Below are 22,596 nucleotides of genomic sequence, written 5' to 3'. Positions count from 1 at the left end.
ATCTGAGCGACGGACCCCCACAACCCCCAACAAAAGTAAAGCCTTTTAAAAAAAAAAGTAAGGCAACATGCTGACCTGGTTAGAGCTAATGAGAAAAGCTGTTAGGAGAAAGTGCGACCAGGAGATTCACAAAGAAATTAATGAAAAAGTAACATTTTAATTTGCTTACCGTACACTAAACTCTAAGATAAGCCTTTCCCAGCTTTACCCCCCAATGCCCTGCCCTCTGATATTAGAATCAGGCTACCCTTCAGCATATACCCAGCTCTCAAATCCTGCTTCTGAGAATGAGGCCCATGGTGCTGAGTTCTCGGTGTGGGTATGTGGGCACTGGAGGAGGTGAGTAAGGATCAGAGAATGGGGAGAGGTTCCTTAATGGCTTAGGTTGCCAGCAAAGCACTTAGATACAGGCGAGCCAGCACAACTCTGGAACGTCTGCGTACACTAAGGGATGCCGTGTGCACTGCCCCCAAATTCAACACCGTGGCGTCTACCTCTTCAACGTGGGCTTGGAGTTTTCCTTCTGATGGCGAATGTTTACCAAATAAACAATTCCAAGGTGGCTATGAACTAGTTCCCTGTCACCAGACTGGGATGTCCGAGGGACCATGGATTTGGAGGCTCTGTGATAAGGTCATACTGGCTAGACGTGGGTAGGACAAGAGAAAGGATAGGAAAAGGAAGCTTTTGGAAGCCAGGTTGTCTATAAGAAGAGCAAGAACAATAAAAACATCTAATCTCATTACTTTTCATCAAGTTCTGTTCTTTTCTAGGCAAAGTGCAGAGTAGTTTATGTGCATTTATTGTATCATTCGATCTTCACGCCCCTCAGGGAAGGTTTTTGCATCTCCCCTTTATAGATGAGGGAGCAGTGGCATCAACTCTTCAAAGTCACATAAACAGCTGAGCTGCACAGCTGAGACTTGCACCCAGTCACCTCCAGCCAATGCCCTTAACCTGTGCTTCTGCTTCAGTACTCGTCCCCTCTAAGAGAGGCGTCAAGACAAAATGAAGGCGGGCAGATGTGGCTAAGAAGAAAGTTGAGGTCATAAACTGGGGCAACTGAAAGTGGCATTGACGGTTGAACCTGAGCAAGATTTATAATCAGAGATTAATGTAAAGGAAAGAGAGTCAAACATAAAATGCTGGTGATGGGGAGAACACACTAATGTGGCAAAGCTCGGTCTTGAAAGAGGAATTAGCTCTCTTTCATGCAAAGTCCTGGTGTACCCATAGTGGGCTCTTAGAAGCTGCCACATCAAACTAGATATTATGAAGCAGTATTCACAATTAATCAAAATTGCTAATGAAAGTGTTGCTTCCAGAAAGGCCCCAATCATATAGCAACATTTCTAAGTTCCTCAGAAATTGATGTGCAAATAATTGTCCTGCGATACCTTTATGAGGGAGAGACTAATTTGCTCCCTTTGTATTGTGTTAATGTGCAGATTGTAAACACATTAGTGGCTCTTTTTGTTCAAGTTCTTTGACTTCTACTCTTAAGGAAAAATTAAACTATACTAGTTCCTTTTTGTCCGAGGTACTTAGTTCTTGCCGTTAATGCTGGCAACTTCGTACTTAGAGGAAATCTTGTAAATTACATGCCATTCAAGGATAAAGTCACTGACTTTATTGTTTGTTTGTTTGAGATATTTAAATGTTATGGAAGCCTAATAACTTTTCATGCATTATTTATTTTAGCTTTATTTATTATAGCTCCTGGATTTATTTTTCATTCTTCCATTTCATTGGCTTTTGAAATGAATTGCCACGTGTCTTATTTCAGTCATGCATCCAAGTCAAGTACGTTTTTGGCGTGGATTCTGCAAGACTGCAACTACTAACACCTGGAGTTTTCAAACGTTAACAAAAATCTATATCAGAAGCCATAGGTATTTCAAGATTAATTCTACCCTTTCTTCTCTGCTGACCTCTTGGCCGAAGGCCCTGGGGCTGTGCGTTGTTATGAAGAAGTTTAAGGGACAGGCAGCTACAGGTACCACGTTCAGAGTGTGGTTCACTCAGGACAGAAGGTAATATTTACTCCAGGCATTAACGGTCACAATCCACAAAAGTAAAAAATTGTTCCACTTTATCTCTCCTTAGATGTAACACACAAAAATGACTGGGGAAGCGAGCCACTTTCTAATGACAGAGGTCGTAGAGGGGTGAAATTGTCACTGCCATGTGCGTACTGCAGGGGCAAGGCCACTCTCAAAGACACTTGTGGTTTTTTTCTTAGTATTAGGATGGGAAACTGCTTGCCACCCACATCCCAACTGAAAGTTTCTCCAAAGAAACAAATTCCTCTGTGACTCTGAGTAAACACGTGAAAACCATGTTATGCCTCCCAGGAGGACCCAGCCGGAGGTGATTTCTCTGCACCACAGTATGTTGCCATCAGTCTAATTTAAATTTTCTCTGGAAATTATTCACACAGTTAACTTGGGGATAACTGAGACAACTACTGATTTGTGCCCTTTAGCTAGAAGTGCTCGCAAGAATATCAGGGGGAAAATGAGTCAGCGACCACGTCAGAGGAGCTCTAAGCCTGGCCTCCTGAATACAGAGCCGTGTGCAGGAACCCAGACCGAAGGGGAGGGTCCAGGGCAAGAAACTGTGACAATGACCCACAATCAAAGTCCTGTTTGGACCAGCCTTGGGCCAGCACTGCACAGCCAGCTTCGTGGCACGGAGGCCCAGTAGGACTTACTGCGAAGGCGTCTGTTTTGAGGAGATGTGGGAACGCTGACTGAGCTGCCACTTGCCCTTGACGCTTAAGCTCGAAAGCAAAGGAGCCGAGGTCAGCAAAACCTCTGGAAGAAGGTTCAGGGCTCCCTAACTCTGGGGAGGAGAAAGCTCCAGGGGCTAATGTGTTCAAGGCAATACGCTACTCATTCCAGAATATGAATCCTATGCTTGGAATGAAACTCTACAGATGTGAAGAAAGATTTCTTCTGGCCCCTGAATCGTTCATGAGAAATTCCTGGACATAGAGAAGAAAGAGAAGGGTGTACTGGATGCAGAAATCCCAGCCACGATCTGGAGAGGAGTTCTACCCTCCGTCAGCAGCCCTCCTCCCAGACCGCGTACAGTGTTGCTCTCTTTCCTGCTATTGAATTCCAGTCTGCTTGGGCAAAGGAGTTGGAACTCACCCATAATTAAAAGTAGCACAACCGCCTAAGGAGTCTGTCTCTTTCTCATACACACACGCACTTAAATATACAACACTTGTGTGGGTAAAGCTATAAGCGAACGCAGCACAACTCTTATGGCAGGAGCTACAGTGATGAAACTTTTGTGGTAGAATCAGGTATTGGAAAGAAACAGCAGAGTCACCGTGTGTGTAGCGGTGCAGGCAGGGAGGAAATGGGGAGGGGCCGCTAAAATCACATTATATTATGCTCTATCCTCAGGAGGGTAACTGCAGAAGTTTATTTCAGCCTTGAATCTTCCTTCTTCGCTTAGCAAGCATTGTTTCTATGTCTTTTCTTCATGACCTATAAAATTTTGAGGATGGGGAAATGGATCTGTCATATTCCGTATATCCTCAAAGATTAGGGCAGTGTCAGAACGAAACAGGCCACAGTAAAATTCTGTTGAGTGAAAGGATAAATGACTAGATTTTCAAGCAGAAGTCTGATTATCACCGGAAAGAAGAAGGAAGCTATTCTCAAACATAGTGGGTATTCAATGGTACCGTCCTTCTGTGTTTTCTTTGCTTACTTGTTTAGTTTTGTTTTTACTCTAGGGCACCAAGGTTTAGCTTTTCACCATGTACCATTATGTAGGTTGGCCACTGCAGAAGGCGAGAGGCCAGAAGACATTGAAGGGAACATTGATGCTGCAGATCAGAGTTTAGACCAAGAGGCAGGTAGGTCACACTTATTCCATGCATGTGTGAATCATCTCTGGTCTCCCTATTATCTTGCAAAATATCACAGTGCTCATTTATCCAGCAGGAGATCCAAATCTGCATGGGTACATTAGAGGTATGCCTGCATCCAAAGTCTGTGCTCACAGCAGCTTGTGCACGACCGTGGCGGGCTGTCTGCATAAATATATTTCTAAAAAAAAAAAAACACAACCATGGCTCAGCATGACTTCAAATAGGTGGAAAAAAAGAAAAATATCTTAGAAGCAATTAAGAAAACAATGCTATTGATTCACATTTGGAGAACTTGTTTTGTCTGATTAAAATTGGATAAGGCATGGAAAAGCAGGAACATAAGCCTGGTTGCTGCAGACTCCCAGTTGTCTGCCCTCTTTATTTCAATTCCCACACTCTCTTTGCAAAGACAAGCTACCGGAAACTCCCATTGTTATTCCCTGTGGTTTGAAACACCAAAAGCTGTGGGTTTTTGAAACTTCAGGATAAAATATTGACATTCCCCACAACAGAATTCAGCTTTTTACAGCCTTATGACTGAGTAACGCAGACAGAAAAGCATGCGTTGGATATGGCACTTCATTTCTATCTCAGCTCGTTATCACTTTGTTCTCTTGGAAAAGCACTTCGGCATCTATTCCGATGCAGACAGTGGCTCTGGCTATTAAGGCAGGTGCAGCGCAGCCCTAGAGATGAGCGCTGTCTGGCATCCAGCACCGCCATGGAAGGAAGTCAGGGGAGGCTCTCCCTTTCCTCTGCGGGGACAGAGGAGCTGCTCCACCGAGCACACCTGACTCCAGACCTCTCTCCAGACCCAGGGCACAAAGAACAAAGTACTGGAGCTATCAGACACCTCGGTTCTTTATCCAGGGAGAAGATTCTACCCCCGGAGATCTTTGACTGTGTTTGATCAAAGAAGCTAGAACCAAGAGAGTCTCACCATACCTTTTGGTGTTTGTGGAAAATGAAACTTCCTGTAAAGGACAGTGGGGTTCATTGTACCCAAGAATAAGCCCAGAGGCACCTGAACTGCCTAAGTAGCATCCTGTCTGGGGATACGGGGAGGCGTATAGCTTTAATGTCAGTGCAAAAGCTCGGTGAGCATAGCATTTCCTGCTCAGACCCACAGAGTGGTGGGTTGTTTTTTTTTCCTATCCTAGCTATATTCTGTGTTGGCCTAAGACTTGACATACTCCTCTGTATAATTCTTACAGAAAGTAGAGAGGTCTCTTTTCCTAGACTACAGATCCTCTTTCCAGCCATTGTGTACAGACTGGAGGACCCCACAGAATTGTCAGTGGGGAGGAGGGCCCAACTTGTGGGAGGGCAGTATCTCAGCCCATTCCAGAGACTCCTGGTCATAGTCTTAAGTCTTCTTTGAGACACAAGACCAAAAATTCTTTAAAAATGAAACTGTGTAGATTGCATGTATCTTTAGATATATTTTTAATAAAATAGAAGATGAGAGCCCCGTCACTAACAGTGAGGATGACGATGATGATAGTTAGATTCTGGTGTGTCTCTAGGATGTACTCATCAGATTCAGGGCTCAGCAAACTTCTTCCGTAAAGGACCAGATCATAAGAATTTCAGACTTTGTGTTGTAACTACTGCACTCGGCTATTGTGGCCTGAGAGGAACTGTACCCAATACATGCACAAATGGGAACAGCTTGCTGCAGTATGTCCGAAACAGATTATGGTCTGGGTTTGGCTCACTGGCTGTAGTTTGCTGACTCCTAATTCAGCGCACATCACCCATTTTATACATGAGAAAACTGAGGCCCCAAAACATGAGAGTATTTATACTACTGTCTATTATTGGAAACAGGATGAAAAATGGCATGGGCCTCGGTCCTATCATTTTTTTCATTATACCAATTTCAAGAGGTTTCACTGATTAACATGGTAATAAATTATAATATCCTATATTAAAACAAAGGCAAAATTCACTTGAAAGTCTGACAGTCTCTTAGAGATCTTTTTGTTCAATAAAGGCTGATTTTGAACCAAGATGTATCTACTTTACCTGGTTTGTATTGATGTGGTGTACACAGCTCCAAGACCAAGCAGAAGAACCCAAAACACAGCTCATTAAGTCAAATCAGGAATTAGGGGAGGCCGGTGCTCAAATTGTGACAGACAAGATGATGAAGCTAGCTGAACCGTCTCACCAACACGTAAGTGAAAATTCAATTGTGAGGAAAGCAAGACACAGGCCCTCAACTCAGCTACCTACCCCTGCAGCTGCTGTCCAGAATTTTCTCCAAGGCTTCATGTAAACCTGTTAATACCATCACTAATTGAAAGAGGCATATTTCCCTCCCACTATGTCTATTGTCAAAGCTCACAGCCTTTGAAATTTCACTTATGCTGCAATTCATCACAAAACTGGAGTAGTGATTGTTGCAAGTTTTGACCGTTTGGAACACTTTTTTCACCAAATTTAACTTTAAAATGTTCTCAATAATACAGTCAGCAAGATAAAAAAAAATATTAGGCTATATATATCAAAGCGGCAACAAGGATTTGATTTTTGACTGATGAAACGAGACCTTTAACAATAATAATAACTACTAAGAAGAACATTAACAGCTAAAATGTGCTGAGTGTCCCCTAAAGATCATACATTTAGTCCTCAAAACCACAAAGACACAGAGGGGCAGAGACATAACGTAGTCTGCCATCCCCGGTTGTACGAATTGTAAGTGGCAGGACCGGAACCCAGGCAGCTGACCCGTGAGCCCGAGCCACTGGCCCATTGCCGGTGCCCGAGCCCCAGAGTCAGGCTGCCAAGATTCACACCCCGTGAGCCCTCCAGCCCTCTGGGGCACTGGGTGTCTCTGAGCTGGTCAAGTTCTCCGAGCCTCAGTTTCCTTATCTATGAGTCAAGCATACTTTAAGCACCTCCTTGGGGCATTTGTGTATATATCCCCGGGCCAAGTGCTTAGCCGTGCACACTTAAACTTCCAGAGTTATTATTATTATAAGTATCAATATGATTACACGTCTTTAAATAAGTAAATAAACATTCCCCCAACCCTTAGGGCCAAGCAGACCCGGACTGAAATTCTAACTCCGCAACTGACCGGCTATGTGATTTCAAGTTAGCTAGTTAAATGCTCTGATCCTCAGTTTCTTCTTCTTTGAAATGGGGATAAAAATACTTAAATCACAGAGTTCACACGAAGATACAAAGAGACGATGCCTTCAGGGTCCTGACCACAGGGCCAAGGAGGGTGCTGGGAAAATGCCCATCACCCCCGGCCTTGCCCGGCGCCTCCTGCTCCTCGCAGGCTGTGGGGCTTTCACCGCACCCTCGACGCTCTGCCCCGCTAGACCTCAGTCACCGTCCAGGGCACGAACTTGAGCAGAGAGCCCGCGGGAAAGAAGCACAAGGAGATGACAGTAATTACAGTAAAGTGATGCAGGAAGACCGGGAAGCACCGAACCCGGGCGGTGACGCGTAGGACAGGGCGTCTCAGAACACTCCGAGGGGTCGTTCGAATTAGCAAGGCAAGAGGAACGCTTTAAATACCCCAGGCAAAGGGGAAGCATAAGAGGAAGCTCTGAGGCATACGAGGTAGAACATTCCAGAAACTGAGATCAATTCTCACTGTGGCTGGAGCATCCAGTTCTAGAGAGAGAGCCTGAGAGCTGAGGCTGCAAAAGTAGAATCTGGGGGCGGGGGGGGGGAAGAAACAGTGATTCCCTAAAGGGATGTTCAGTGGGACGGGATAGGCTGATACCATCCGATTGGCATTTTAGAAAGATTATCCCAGGTGTATCTTCTTGGGTCCTACTCCATCCTGCAATGTTACATCCTCGCTCTGAATAACCACAACTCCCATCGTTTATGCCATTCCCTCAACGTGCAGTCCCATAGAGATTATCATTTTAATTATAAACGTTCTTTGTATATTTTTGTGCTTTACTGCCTAACATTTTTCACAGTGCTCTGCAGACTAAGTGCTCTAGACCGTTGATCTGTCCATCACACCCCAAAGCTAGGGCTAAATCTTTTTTCATCCCCCTCAGTATGGAGCAGAGTTGTACATAGTTGAAACTTAGCTGGGGACAAAAAGGACGGTGTTCTTGTCTTCTTCATTCCAAGCTGCCCTCGACCCACATTGTTTCTGCTCGTTCTAAACATCTAACCTAAAAGGGAAACCTAAGTAAACAGACAGCACATTCCTCACACACAGTCTGTCTTCATTGCCAGCTAAGATGACCTTATTTAATTATTTGTCATCATTATGATTTTGGAAATTCATAAAAACATGCAGCCCAAGAGCACAGAAAGTAGCCAGCAAAAAGGGGGGGAGTGTGTCAGCAGGAAACCAGGAGGCAAGGAGGTGGGCTTCTTAACAAACCAAAGCCTGTGACCGGTCACAGTCTGCCAGCGATACCCCTGAGTGGAGGCGGCGCCCCGCGTGCGGAGCAGGCCCCTCTGACAGCTCAGGGAACAAAGTGGCCGATTTCACTGCATATTAGAGAAACACTGCCCGGGAAGGGAGGTGAGAGGGCTGGTCGGTTCCCAGTGAAGGGGTTAATTAAAACATTCCACGGAGATGGTGACAGCAGTTGACATTTGGTTACTTGCGTGAAACTGTATAAAAACAATGCTGAAGAAAGGAAATCTGTCCTGTGTGAGAGCCACGAATTGCCCGATTCTGGTGCCCTAGTGACACCTCCTAGAACAGTTCAATGGAGTAAACGTGAGTGATGCTCTTGTAAGTCAGCTCTTCAATGAGGTATAAAATTCCCATTTTCCTCCCAGTAGTCCTCTGATTGAATAGGTAACTTGAATTTCCCTTCAATGACTCATAGCAATGCTGAAAGCCAGTCAGTCTGAGCATAAGCTGGAGAGGTTGGAACATCAGCGCTGAGCGAGGTCCAGAAACAGAACACACCAGCTGCAGATGATGAGACAACAGTCAGAGAAGAAACTCACTCCAGGTCTTGTGTTAAGAGAGGAAGAAACTCACTAAACTGCCTCAACTTAGCATCACGGTGGCTCCAGGGAAATGGGTATTCCTTGAGAAAAGAGAGCCACAAAATATTTTATGCAGATCTTTAACAATGACGCTCCTTAAAAAAAAAAAAAAAAAAAAATTCCTGGGAGCAATCAACAGTCAGTGAGAGACTCTGTGACCATAAATCAAAACCTGTCATTAAAACCGCGTTAGTGTCAGAGTGACTGCCCGTGGGGAGGTAAGCCCTGCTGGGAGGTCTGCTAGCGAGTCCGCTGGGGTGTCTTGAAGCCCAGGAGTAACTTCTGGGAGAGGAGAACCAATCATGTTGACAGTCTTCATGGATTTAGAGTAATCAGAAGACAGGCTTCAGTTTTCAGTAACTTTGTAAGTGAGAGCGAGTGAAAGAAGGCTTTGCCAGGTGCTGATAAGCCTATAGCCTCGAGGGCACCTTTGAGCACAAACCTTACATCCAGGCACTGTGTCCATTTAATGGAGGTGGGGTTTAAAGGACCATCTTGATAATCTGTTATGCACCCAACCCCACAGTCCTTATAGTTATGACCTCTTATTCCCACGAGAACCCTCATTTGAAATTACATCACCTTCATTGATAACCACCAAGGCCAAGATCCATCAATTCCTCTTTCTGACAAATTTCTTTCTAAAAACATATACTCTGAAAATGGCAAGGGAACTTGACAGAGCTGGAGGAGACCTGAACAGCCTCATGCAATACTGAGAAGACCTCAGTGACATCGTCTGGGCATTGACTGGCTCTATTTAGCCCCGTAGCTGGGTGGGCCTTCCATCTGCGTATCAGAGGTCAGCATCACAAAGCAGTTCCATTCCTCATACGGCAACAGACTGGACACCACTGTGTTTTAATGGCTTGTCTGCGGTTCAAGGCAGATGTAAGGAGGGGATTGCCTCGTCCTAGTGGGGTTTGGGCTAGAGCATAAATCCTGTTCACTTCCCTTCAAAACGTTGAGGTCTGGGTATCACTAAACTTCTGAATGAGCTAAATCCATCAAATGCCCTCTTTTGAAGTTGTTCTGCTCTAAATCCCACCAGCTTTTTCACAAGTTGTATCCAGCCTTCAGTGTCAAACTTCCAGCCATTCCCTCCTCCCTGGCCATTGATTTCCCCTTTTCTCTGTCTGCCGTCCCACAGCACGCATTATCTCTAACTACGCCGTCCAGTTCTGCGCTACCAGCCGCGTCTGGCTATTCAGCACTTGAAATGTGGGTGGTTTGGATTGAGATGTTCCGTAAGTGTAAATCATACTCTGGATTTTGAAGACTTAAAGTGAAAAATGAATGTAGAATTTATCAATAATTTTGATTACCTGTTAAAGTGATAATATTTTCATATATTGGATTAAATCAAAATACACTAAAATCAATTTCAGCTATTTCTTTTTACTTTTTTTAATATGACCACAAGAAAAGCTAAAGTTACATATGTGGTTCCCATTTCTAGCTCAAGTTACACTTCTACTGGACAATGTTAATCCAACTCAAGAGTGTGGTCCACAGGCCACAATCATTTGACCTGGCAGTTTGTTTTAAATGCAGAGTCTCAGGCCCTATCCCCAACAAGCTGGTGGTATATGACACTAATTCTGACACCGTCAGCTTCATAGTCATGGATTTCATGTATACACATTACAAGATGCATTTTATAGTAAAGACAACAACCTGTATTTCTTGCATAATTTGCATAGCACCTATAATACAGGTAAACACCTAAGAGATATTGAATAAATTGACAATTTAAAAATTATTTTTACAAAGTCAGGTGGTTCCATCATTTTCCAGATCAATTCTTACAGGTATTAAAATTTAATCTGTGTTCAAAAATATTTTACAAGATAGTGAATTAAATCTTCAAATGAAAGTAAATGGAAAATAGTATGATTTAAGTATGGTGCTAAGCTCACTTATATATCTTTGTAGTTCTCTATCCCAAAATAAACTTTGGAAAACTGAGGGATTTACTAAAATCTCACAATTAAAATGCCACGATTAACTTCTGCATATGGGAAACCTCACAAAGTATGAAGTTATTATATTCTCCCTTTCTTAGAGTTTCCATCTGAGGCTAAGTCTGCTCTTTTCTTTTCAATAAGAAAATATTATAGAAATATTTATTAATACTTGGGTAATTATAAACAGAACTTCAGTTGCTTATGTGCTTGATGTATATGATGAGAAAATAAATTGATAACAATGATTTAAAAAAAAAAAAAGGATGGAAGAGAGGAAGCTAGAGGTGGGGCATATTCAGTGCAAGTTCCTATTATGCTTATGTCCACTTCGGGACTATAGAGAGCTGTCCTAACCTCACTGACAATCAATTGAGATAGAAGGTGTAAATACCCTTTAAAAGGCTTAAAAACTACACATCTGTAGTATTCCAGTGAAGAACGACAACCTTGAGATCTTGGCCACAATTAATCATCCAGTAAAGATTCTACTGTGGACACCAGAATCACTAAGGAAAGAAGGTCACCTGTTGTATGTTTGAAATGGTGGTGAAAACGGACTTAATTCAATTAAATTGACTGGAATATCCTTGTCCTCTGAGCATTCTACTTTTAAGGGTTGTCAACAAAAAGTCCCCCAAGTTGGGTTTCAGGCCCTTCCAGAGATTAGGTAGTCCAGGATTTTATATTTAAAGATCCCATGTAAGTATTGTTCTGAAATGAGCCCTTGAAGTTAACCTCAAAATTCGTTTTGGTGTATGGTTACTATTGTTCAGTCTCAAAACAACTAAAATTTTTGTTAGCCTATAATGTGTCACTATAATTCCCACATTAATTATAGTAATTTCCCTACGATGTCAGGTAATGTAATAGAGATACCCAAATTGTTTGTTGAATGGAGACTAAAATTGTTCAGAAATATTTGACCACCTCACAATTCCCATTGGAACCACGAGGGCAAGCACTCTTAACATCTTGAGCCCGGCTTACAAAAGGAGGTACGTAAAGGCAAAGACCCTTCCTTCTAGTATGAGTACTATCTCAGTTCCTGCAGAAAGAGGGAAGTGAGGGGTGGAAGCAAGCAGAATTTGGTAACGGGGACCAATAGATTCTTTTTATGGGCTGCCGTCATCATAGTATTTCTCTATGAATATTTCCAACTGGATACAAGTTCTCTCAAGTCATCGGTGCTAAGAATACCATTTACACCTGCATGTATTTACACCTGGCAGAGAAAAATGAGCAAAAATAGTTTATACATTCATTTAGCAAACATGATTAAAGGGGAAGAAACTCAGTACCCAGCTATATCGTAATCACCATGGAGCCTGCAAATCTTCCCTGAAACAAGAGGAAATGTAGACCACAACCAGCTGGCTCTGCCTTTGATGGGTAAATGCCGGATGGCAGAGAAGGTATGTTTGCCACCTTCCACCTGGGGCACACACACACACACACACACACACAAAAATAGCAGAATGCAAAATAACTAGTATATCAAGTTTAGACAATTCACTGCCCAAACTTCTCCCGTATAATTTATAATTTACTCCCATTTCATTTTCATATTCCCCGTTTAGAGCTTCTCAACAAACGAAAATTGAAAATAGGAAGAAAGAGCTTTGGGGGCATTCCTTCTCATATTCCAGTAAGAGGAGAGAGAAAAGACGGATGCGCTGCAGTTGAAGTAGAATGATAGAAACCACAAATGGGACAGTTAGAACCTTGGGTTTGGGAAGGGATGAGGAAGCAGTACGGTTAGTCTAGCACTGTGCTTTCTTCCAGGTTCTTGGCACATTAGAACCAACAATTTGGGGCATGTTTTACAGCTTATAAATACCAATCGCCATCATGGCAGTAACAGAGTCAGGCAAAGAATTGTGGGCCAGAATTATCTGTTTTAAATGTTGACTGTAATTCTAGTCTTTGGTAATTATTACTTTTTTTTTTATTAAACTGGCTTGTGTTTTAGCAGCACTGTGTGTAATTTATTGTCCGTGGCATATCAATTGGAAGAAAGCTAAAACTTTAAATACTGGCTAACAAAATAAAAGGCATTTTATTACATGGAGGAAATTAACAAAAATAAACAAATGCTTTTTACAAGGCTAGTCTTCCCTTTCATGTTGTGTGTTTGTAAACTACTTTTCAACAGCTTAGGAAAGCTTTACAAGACCATTACTCCTCCACGATTTCTGTTTCTGACCTTGATAATAATAAGGAACCTAAAAGCTTTAGTTTTCTGCCCTACTAACACCTCCCCAATGTGCAAGTGTGTGAGGCCTCAGACCGACATGCAGATTGCTTTTCCTACTTTGGATCTATCAAAGCCAATTAAGTAGTTAAAGATCATTTGCACAGTCCCAATCTGAGCTACATAAAAGCATTTCCACGGCCCATTTCAGGCAGAATGTGTAAGAAGAAAATACCCCAAGGATAAATATTCTCTTTTATCTAGCGTTATGGATGTAAACAAAACAGCAGATAAAATATTGAATTTTTTGGATGCTAGCCTCCAGAATGCATAGATGATGCCGGCCTTTCCACCTGGACACTCTAAGGAAGGCCACCAGGAGGCCTAATTAGTGATCAGGACCCCTTCTCTGAGCCTAGGATCTGGCTCTTCCCTGGGGCACTGCCTCCCCTGACGTCCTCTCAAATGGTGTCAAGGTTTCCCTCACACAGCTCCCGTCCTGCTGGGTCGCACATGGGTAAAGGATCTCTGTGCTCTTCTTTGCTGCTCTCAGACCATTCTCCCTTCCTTCTTCTCAGAAAACCCCCCTGGTTTGAATCCCAGGGACGGTCCGTGTCCCCTTCTTCATCATTGCCCTCATTCAGGAACCACTCCGGCCCCCACCTCCTCCGCATGCAGCCAGGTCGCTGCTTCTCACTTTAGCTCCCGGCTCTCCACACTCTCGCTGCTACTTCCCTGACCTTCTTCGTGGTAAATGATCCCTCCGGCAACCTGACCTCTCAGTGCTTTGAGTTTCTTTCCTCCATGGATCTTGTACTCCACCCTAACTCACCACTCTCTCCTAATGGTCACCCTTTAAACCCCATCGCCACCAATAATAAAATCTTTCTGGAATCCCAGTTTCCTGCCCGTCACTCTGCTGACCACGCCCAATCTTTCTGGTTCATTCTTTTTAGCTTCCCCACGCCAACAATTTTTTGACCTTAACAGGACCTCTAATGGTGATGATCTTACAGCCTTTCAATAACTTTCAACTCTGTGTCTCCACTTCCATCCGTATCCCCTTTAAACTCCCACGGAGTCGCCACTTCACTGTAAATCACCTGGGCTCTTTTGCTTTTCACCTCCTGCTCTGACAGACTCCCTTAACAAAACGACAATCCTGTGTAAAGCCACCTCTCCGCTGACTGCAGCCCTGTGTTCAGGCAGTTGAATGGGGCTGGGACAAAATATACAACCACTCTGACGAATCTCACTATTAATTCATGAATTTCGAGTGGCTCCTTAGTGCTGCCCGGCAATCAAATTATAAATGATTACATTATATATCATATCACATCACTGTTTATATTTTTAAGGTATCTATCTCAATCACATTACACCTCCCTAGTTGATTCACTCATCCAGTCCTCTAGATGACTTTCATATCCTTTCACCTGGAAATCCCAAAGTCTTCCTCACTGTCCTCATTCTCAGCTGAGGATTCTCGCTTCCTACTTCACTAAAAAGTCAAATCAATCGGGGGTCCTCTTCCACGTTCACATGATTTTGGGCAGAACCTGCTTTCTTTCAGCTGCAAAACCATGTCAGGTTGCCTCTTCGGGGCCAACAGGAGAGTGTTTCTATTTTCTAGACCCTCTGCTAAGGGCACACCTGATTCTGTCAGTCTCACTCAGGATAATCTTGTTTTGATTAAGTTAAAGCCAACTGATGCGGGACCTTAATTACAGCTGCAAACTCCCTTCATCTTTGCCATATAATGTAGCCAGATTGTAGGGGTGAACTCCCGCCATATGCGGAGGTCCTGCTCACACTCGGGAGGAGGTGTTCATACAGGGAGTGAGACCAGGAAGCAGGGGTATTGAGCGCCGCCTTAGAGTTCCACTTACCTCACTAAATAATTCAATAGATTGGCATAATGACCTCTCTTGGTCCTAAGCAAATAAGGAGAAAAAAAATTGATTAGTGTGGAGGAGTAGTGCCCCCCCATCTACGGGGGGCACTTCCCAAGACCCCCAGCGAACGCCTGAACCTGCAGACAGCACCAAGCCCTACACATAGTATGGTTTTTCCTATACACACATGCCTATGATAAAGCTTCATTTATAAATTAGGCACAGTAAGAGGTTAAAACAAGAGCTAATAATGAAACAGACACGTAAAACAGTATACAGTTGGCCCTTAACACTGGTTTGAACTGTGCAGCTCTCTTACACGCAGGTACCTTTCGACAGTAAGCACAGTATACCGGTCCATGTCGGTTGAATCTATGGATGCAGAAGAAGCTTGGATTTGAAGAATCAACTATAAATTGATGCTCACTTTGTTCAAGAGTCAACTGTGCTGTAATAAAAATTATGTGAATGTGATCTTTCTCTCTCTCAAAACATCTTACTGCACTGGACTCACCTCCCTTGTGTTGGTATGAGACAATAAAGTGCCTGTGCAATGAGACGAAGTGAGTGAATGAGTTAGGCTACTATTGACCTTCTGACAATATGTCAAAAGGAGAATCATCTGCTTCAGGTGATTTCAGACCATTGAGCCATGACAAGCTTGACGGCTGGATTCAGGAGCAGACAGTGCTGATGGTTGGGGATGCCAGGCACGATGGAGCAGAAAGGCACGAGATTTCAACATGCTACTCAGAATTTAAAACTTACCACTTATTTATCTCTGGAATTTTCCCTTAAATATTTTCGGACCCTGTTTGACCCCTGTAACTGAAACTACAGAAAGTCAGACCATGGATAAGGGGCGATGACTATATGATAAAAAAGTATATTTGGTCTTTGTACCTATTGCTGCTACAAGAACTTCAAAAACTCTAGGAATTTACTGAATAGCAGGAATGTCTTCCTTGTGCTAAAGAGGTGACTTCGGTGGGGCCCCTGGACAGCCTCTGGGGAAGTGAGGCAGGTTGGCGGCTGATCACCAATGATCAGCGATCCAGTTAATCATGCCTATGCAATAAAGCCTCCATAGAAACTCTTGGACAAGGAGGTTTGGGAAGTTTCCGTGCTCGTGGACACCTGACATGCTAGGAGGGTGCCACACCCTGGGGCCCCACCCCCACACGTTGCCCTGTGTGTCTCTTCCATTTGGCTCTTCCTGAGCTTTATCCTTTATAATAAAACTGTAACTTTAATTTCAGTTCTTTCCTGAGTTCTACAAGTCATTCTGGTGAATTATCAAAGCTGAGAGAGGTTTCTGAGAACCAAAATTTGTCATCAACTGAACAAAAGTGTAGGTACCTCAGGGGCACCTGGGGCTTACAGGTGGCATCTAAAACCGGGTCCAAGTGGGGAGGGTATAGCTCAAGTGAATGAGCGCAAGGTGAGCACACATCAGGTCCTGGGTTCAATCCCCAGCACCTCCTCCGAGAGTAAATAAATAAATAAACCTAGTTACCTCACTCGACCGAAAAAACAAACAAACAAAAAAAACCCAGACATAAAATGAGGTCAGTCTGTGGGATCTGCACCGACTTGAAGTGGTTAGTATCAGACTTGAGTTGAACTACAAGACATCAGGTTAGTGTCAGAGAATTGACATTGGAAAACAAAAGAAATAGAGACAGATCTCTAACTTTTAAAAAAAATTTTAATTTTATTTAGTTGCTTTTTTGGGGGGGGGGTAATTAGGTTACTTATTTATTTATTTTTAGAGGAGGTACTGGGGGTTGAACCCAGGACCTTGTGTGTGCTAAGCATGTGCTCTACTGCTTGAGCTATACCCTCCCCACGCTAATTAACTTTTGACAACCACCTAATACAGAGTTTCAGAATAATCTGGAAGTAGTAATAAAGGCATTGAAACAAAGAGACAACAAATTCCAGCAAAAGGTATAAAGGTACACAGAAACAATTCTCAAAATATAGAAGAAGGCGAATCACACACTGAACCAACCCCACTTACTCCCTTAGTCACAGAGGGTAAAGTTTCTCGCCAGAGTCCCCACGGAAAGGAACTGAAAGTTGAAGTCACAACTCTACTACATCCCTTCTTCTTTCTTTCTTTCTTTTTTTTTTTTTTCTATACAGTTGCCTTGTTAACTAGATGGCAACGTGGCACGGAGTTCTGATTTCAGGATGTGAACCTTACTGCTCTCAGCAGCGTTTTGTAATTTTCATAAAGCCCTGAATTTGGGTAACAAACAGAAGTGAATGAAGAAAGGGAGGGGCTAGTGCCAAAGTCAGTGTATCAACCCTGAGCCAAGAAAAGTGAAAATTTGGAGGGAAGGCATAAGCAAAAGTGCCAAAACTTTCGGGAGGCAGAAGAAAAGAACCTCTGATGGGTTACTGCAGAGCTGTTTTCAAGGAGGCATTTCATCCAGTCTCATCTTCAGATGGAGACGGAGCCATTAGCACAGCATCTCAGAGCTGTGGGCTCACCGCAGAGTGTGGGGACCAATCCTGCCCTTCCGTGGCCCAGCTGGCTGCTTCTACTGTTCAGTCTTAGAACAGGTTTCCCGGGGGTTCCCCACCAGACGCCCCTGTACTCTTCTCAAGAGATCACCAGGCCATTTCCCAGCAAAGGAAACACAGGATGGAACAAAAGGAGATTCTGATTAGCCACAACTACTGAATAGTTTAGAGAGAAGGGGGTCTGAGTTCACAGTCAGTCAGAGGTACTGACTTTTAATATGGTCTTTGGTTTCAAGCTCAGGTTCCCAGGATAGGGGGGAGCTGCCGAGGTAAAGTCATCAAGTTGCTCCCCGGTGAGGGGACAAAAGAACAGAAGCGACCATGCAGCATAGCTGTCTCATCACGTAACACTGGCATCTTTGACCTTGCTCGTTGGATTCTATAACCTCAGGTCCACTAGATTAGAAAACAGAAGTTAATGATTCCAGGGCTCAACTCCACTCTCCTGTGTCACTTTGAACAAGATACTTGACCTTCTGGCTGCACATTTTTGCTCCTCTATCAAATGATACTAATAACATCTTGCCACCTACCTCTTAGCAATTTTGTTATTTCTCTTTTTTTTTTTTTTTTTCGCATTCCCACAATGTGCCGTTGAGTGCACAGTCCTGCTCTCCAGAGTCTAAGCTCATAAGTGAGCTGCTACGCACGGGCCACACGCATCACAGTTTTGTTTGGCGAGCTCGCATTCCCGGAGCTGCCATCTCCCAGCTCGGTCCTGAGCACAGAGCCTCCACATACCACGTGCTCATGTGATGGTGGTTGCTAACGGTGAGTAACGTGCTGCATTTCGTTTTTATTTTGGTTCTTCTTACTGAATGGATTAAATACCTGCTCCTAGCAAGTGATTTAAACGGGAGCCTCTGTCCCTTGTGTGGCCTGGGTTAGCATTCTCGTCTTGGTCTGCTCCGGCTGCCATCACAACATAGCAGAGGCTGTGTGGCTCCAACGACAGAAATTTATTTTCTCACGGTTCTGGAGGCTTGAAGTCTGAGGTCCGGCTGGTTCGGTTTCTGGTGAGAACGCTCTTCCTGGCAGCCGCCTCTGCCATGTCCTCACTCGGCCGCCCCGGGCGTGGGCTCCTGGGAAGAGAGAGCGCGACTTCTCTGGTCGCTCTTCTTACAAGGACACTAATCCTATTGGATCAAGTCCTTAACCTTAATTCTGTCCTCAAAATTCTATCTCCAGATTCAGTTATATTGGGGTTTAGGGCCTCAATATATGAATTTTGGGGAAATACAATTCAGTCCACGGCAATTCTCCAAGAAGCATGCTATGAGAGGCTTGGAATAAAGAGAGGAATAATCTCAAATAAGTGGAAGGTGAGCTGCTAGTCCAGTGGGTTTAACAGCATGAGAAATCACACAGACGAAACCCAAGGCTCTCAAACTTTTTGGAAAAATAGACTCTTACCTTCAAATTAGATTTGACCAGGAAACCCAATATATTAAATCGACATGGAGCACTCTCCTTAAAGCTGAGGTGAGAGGCCCTTCACTCCACTCTGGAACTTCAACCCCACGCCAAGTCTTCAGAGAGAACCAGGAGGGGTTCATCAGCGCACTTTCTGGAAAACAGCCCTATTTGTAATCCTAAATCAAGCCGTCCAGCACCAACCAAGCACTCCATCTCTTTTCAGTTTCTTCTGGGAAAATGCTTAAGTTTAACTAAGAGCAGACTCTTAACTTAGCTTCTCATGTGTCTCTCCTCTTCTCTCAAACATGTGATTTCCTGCCAGTAGACGAAGCACCTCAGATCTCTTTTATCCTCAAAATCACATCCAACATCTTCTACCCCAAATATTGGAGTTTGACATCTTCGATGGATAATGGACTTCAACCTGGTCATCAGCTAGCACAGAATCACAGCATCTCAGAGAGGGGCAGGACCCTGGAGCTCACCTACTTAAACCCACTTATTTTACAGAGCAAACTAAGACCCACGATAACTGCTCAACCAACTGGTGTCTGAACAATGAAGAAAACTCGCGTCTCTGCATCTGCAGACCCGCTGTCTTTTTGTTAAGCCCCACACCCTTTCAGAAGTCATTACTTGCAACCCCTGGTTTTGAACACAGAGACTCATATTTGGAGAATTTTGTGAGTGAAATTTTACTGGAAGTCCAGACCCTCAGCAAATTCAGAGTAAGCCGGCGATGCTCATCCAGTGGCTTTCATTAAACATCTGACATTTATCTTATAGAGGTGAGTTTGTCTTACCTCAGTTCTTCTTTGCAGTCATGGGGCAACAGCAGCACGCACTGTGTGAAGGTAAATATTATGGCAAGATAAATATTAACTTTTGAAAGAAAACACTTTAGCTGGTTAAAAACCACAAATGACATCAGTTGTTGAAGGTTTACGCTTTCATAGTGTCTCCACGGACAACAGAGTTTCTTGAACTAAATCAGATTTTCTCACCCACTTACTGTGGGGGTGACGGTATCAGATGCGCTACTCAATACAAAGGCACCTCTCAGTGGCAGCCTACACTGCGTGGGGCAGAAGGGACTCATCCAGGGCTATTTGATGTCCCTCTACGTGGCTCCTGTGCCTTCTGTGCCTACAAGTGTGGAATCGGAGGCAGAGAACGCCCTCCTGACCTCATCTCTGGCTCAGCAGTATTTAAGACATCCAGAGATTTTCAAACAGTTTTAATCAGAAGATGACTTGGCAATGCCGTCAAATCATCTACACACAGCTAGCTCCTCCTTGTCACTCGAGGGGAGCAGTCACACTAGAATAAATCATTAACCTGCCCCTCCTCCCTCATCAGAGTAGAAAAAAATATGTAAGGAGGGCGTGTTAGACTTTATGCAGTAGCTGGAACAGCTGCCACCTATTGGGAAAATGCTTTGTAAGGAATTGCTTCACATAATATAGCTTGTTTCATCTTGCTCTTCTTCAAAAAAAGAGTGTCTTGTCCATCTTATAAAAGGGCCCAAGGAATGACTTAGAAGATAGAGAATCATCACGCAAATGCTGACACTGAGCTCCTGGAATAAAAGAAACTTTCCAGTGATAAATGTCCTCGAGTGGATTGCTACCTCTGTGTATCCACAGAGGGAGCCTCCCACAGTATACGGATGGGTGAGCTACGGGAAGGAGCCGTGTTAAATGGGAGACACCAGGTGTCAGCTACATGAATACATAGAAGTTAGCTTAAAGGAACTGAATAATTTCTTGATGAAGGAAATGGTTTTGGGGGGTGTGTGTGTGTGTGTGTGTGTGTGTGTGTGTGTGTGTGTGTGTTTTCATCTGGACCTACTTAGGAACCTGGTTCATGGGACACATTTCCAATGGAACTGAGGAAACTAAGTACACCAGCAGTCTAACAGCTCTGAGTGCTCACTGGAAGGTCAAAAATAAAAATGATCAACCAAGGAAAACAATGTTATATTGTAAATAAAGTATAGTTACATTGCTAAATGAATATACAAAGCTTATTAAATAGCTTACACAATTAGTCATGAGAACTAATTCACATATTCTGGTGACTATCTCATAGATTAAGGTAATTTCTGATCTCTTTTTTCAGAACTGTGTCTGGAGACAGGGGTTCATTCTTTTAACTCTGCACAACAGTATAGTTCTTCCTTTGATGACAGACTTTATTGTTAGAAACGTTCACTTGCCATCAATTCTTATAACCAGCTAGTTAATAGAAAAGGATAAGAGTGTGGCGAACAGTGATAAAAGATGATAAATTACGAGTTGATAATTTAAATGCCAATGAAATATTTTCTTAGAAACTGTGCACTGACTCCAGAGGAAATTCAAATAGAGTTTTCTGGAAAAGTTTAAGCAATGGCAGAATTTCTGGAGTTGGTACATAGCTTCTAAAACAGATTATTTTTAAAAGGCAACATGTAGTTGTAGGAAAAATACCACCTATTGAAGAGTACAAAGGCCCATAACATCATACTTCTGCATTACGCAAGTTGACTAAGTACCTACCAAACCACTGACAGTTTCACAGTCTTGAAAGCGCTCTGTTCATAGGATTCTCGTGCCCTCGTGGCAATAATGTCGTAAAAGCTATTGCTGATGTAGGATATTGCAAAGAAACCCAGCTACACAGAAGAAATGCAAAAAGAAGGAAAGAGCTCATCCCCGAGGCAAAGCTGCTGGAAAATGGGAACAGTGTGTGACACGAGTCCCCTGAGATTAATGGGTCTGGAGGGTTCACTTTTGTTACAAACTACAGCTCAGGTCCCCTGTGAGGTAGCGTTAGGTTTGGAATTTAGGATTCCCCAAGGCTTCTATTTCAAAGAACAAACTGTCTGCGATGACAAATGGTGGAGGGGACCACATCAAATCATATATTTATGTGCCTGGTTGGGTTTTAAATCACTCTTTCTTGCAGAGAAAAATAAAATGCCAAATTTGAATCCAATGCCACAGGAAATGTTTAAATAGTAAATACTAATAAAAATAAAGCAGGCACAGAGAGGGAAGAGAGAAACACGCACTTGCGTTCTGGTTCAGGGTGTGTGAAAGAAACACACAGTGCCCTTGGGCAGGAGGAATTCTGTGCAGGAAAGAGAGAATTTTGTTGGCTTAGGCTTGTGAATGTGTTCAAATTTTAACTTATTGTTGAAGCTTCTGTTCCATTGATAAAACAAACTCGGCTTTTGTAGAAGCCGTTCAAATTGAATTTAAAGTGACAAAAGATTACCCAGGGATCAATAGCCCTTAGCAATAAAATGGTGGCGCTGGTAACCATAGCTTGACCCGGTGAACGTTAACGCAGCGTGTCCACGCTGAAAGAGGCTGGAGTACAAATTAACTAGTGCAAAGTAACCGGCGTCCAGAACAGGGACAAAGCAACTTTTAAAACACGTCTGCGTTTTCCTGTTTAATTCAGTGAGTCAAGACATCTGAATGATTTTTATAAACATTCAACTTTATTGATTTCCAACCTTTTTCTCATTAGATAAAGTTAAGCAGCCCTATTTGTTGCTTGATGATAAAATTCTTAAAGTATGGCACATTGGGCTCTGTGCTCAAAATAAAATACTGGTTAGTTGGGTTTGTTTGGAATATTCCCGGAAATATTGGCTAGGGGAAAATAAAATGACAAAAGATGCTATGTTTTTTTAAAAAATCATCTCATCCCCCAAAGAAA

Source organism: Camelus bactrianus, chromosome 9 (assembly GCF_048773025.1).
Source record: "Camelus bactrianus isolate YW-2024 breed Bactrian camel chromosome 9, ASM4877302v1, whole genome shotgun sequence".
Lineage (NCBI taxonomy): Eukaryota > Metazoa > Chordata > Mammalia > Artiodactyla > Camelidae > Camelus > Camelus bactrianus.
This window is presented reverse-complemented; position numbering follows the sequence as displayed.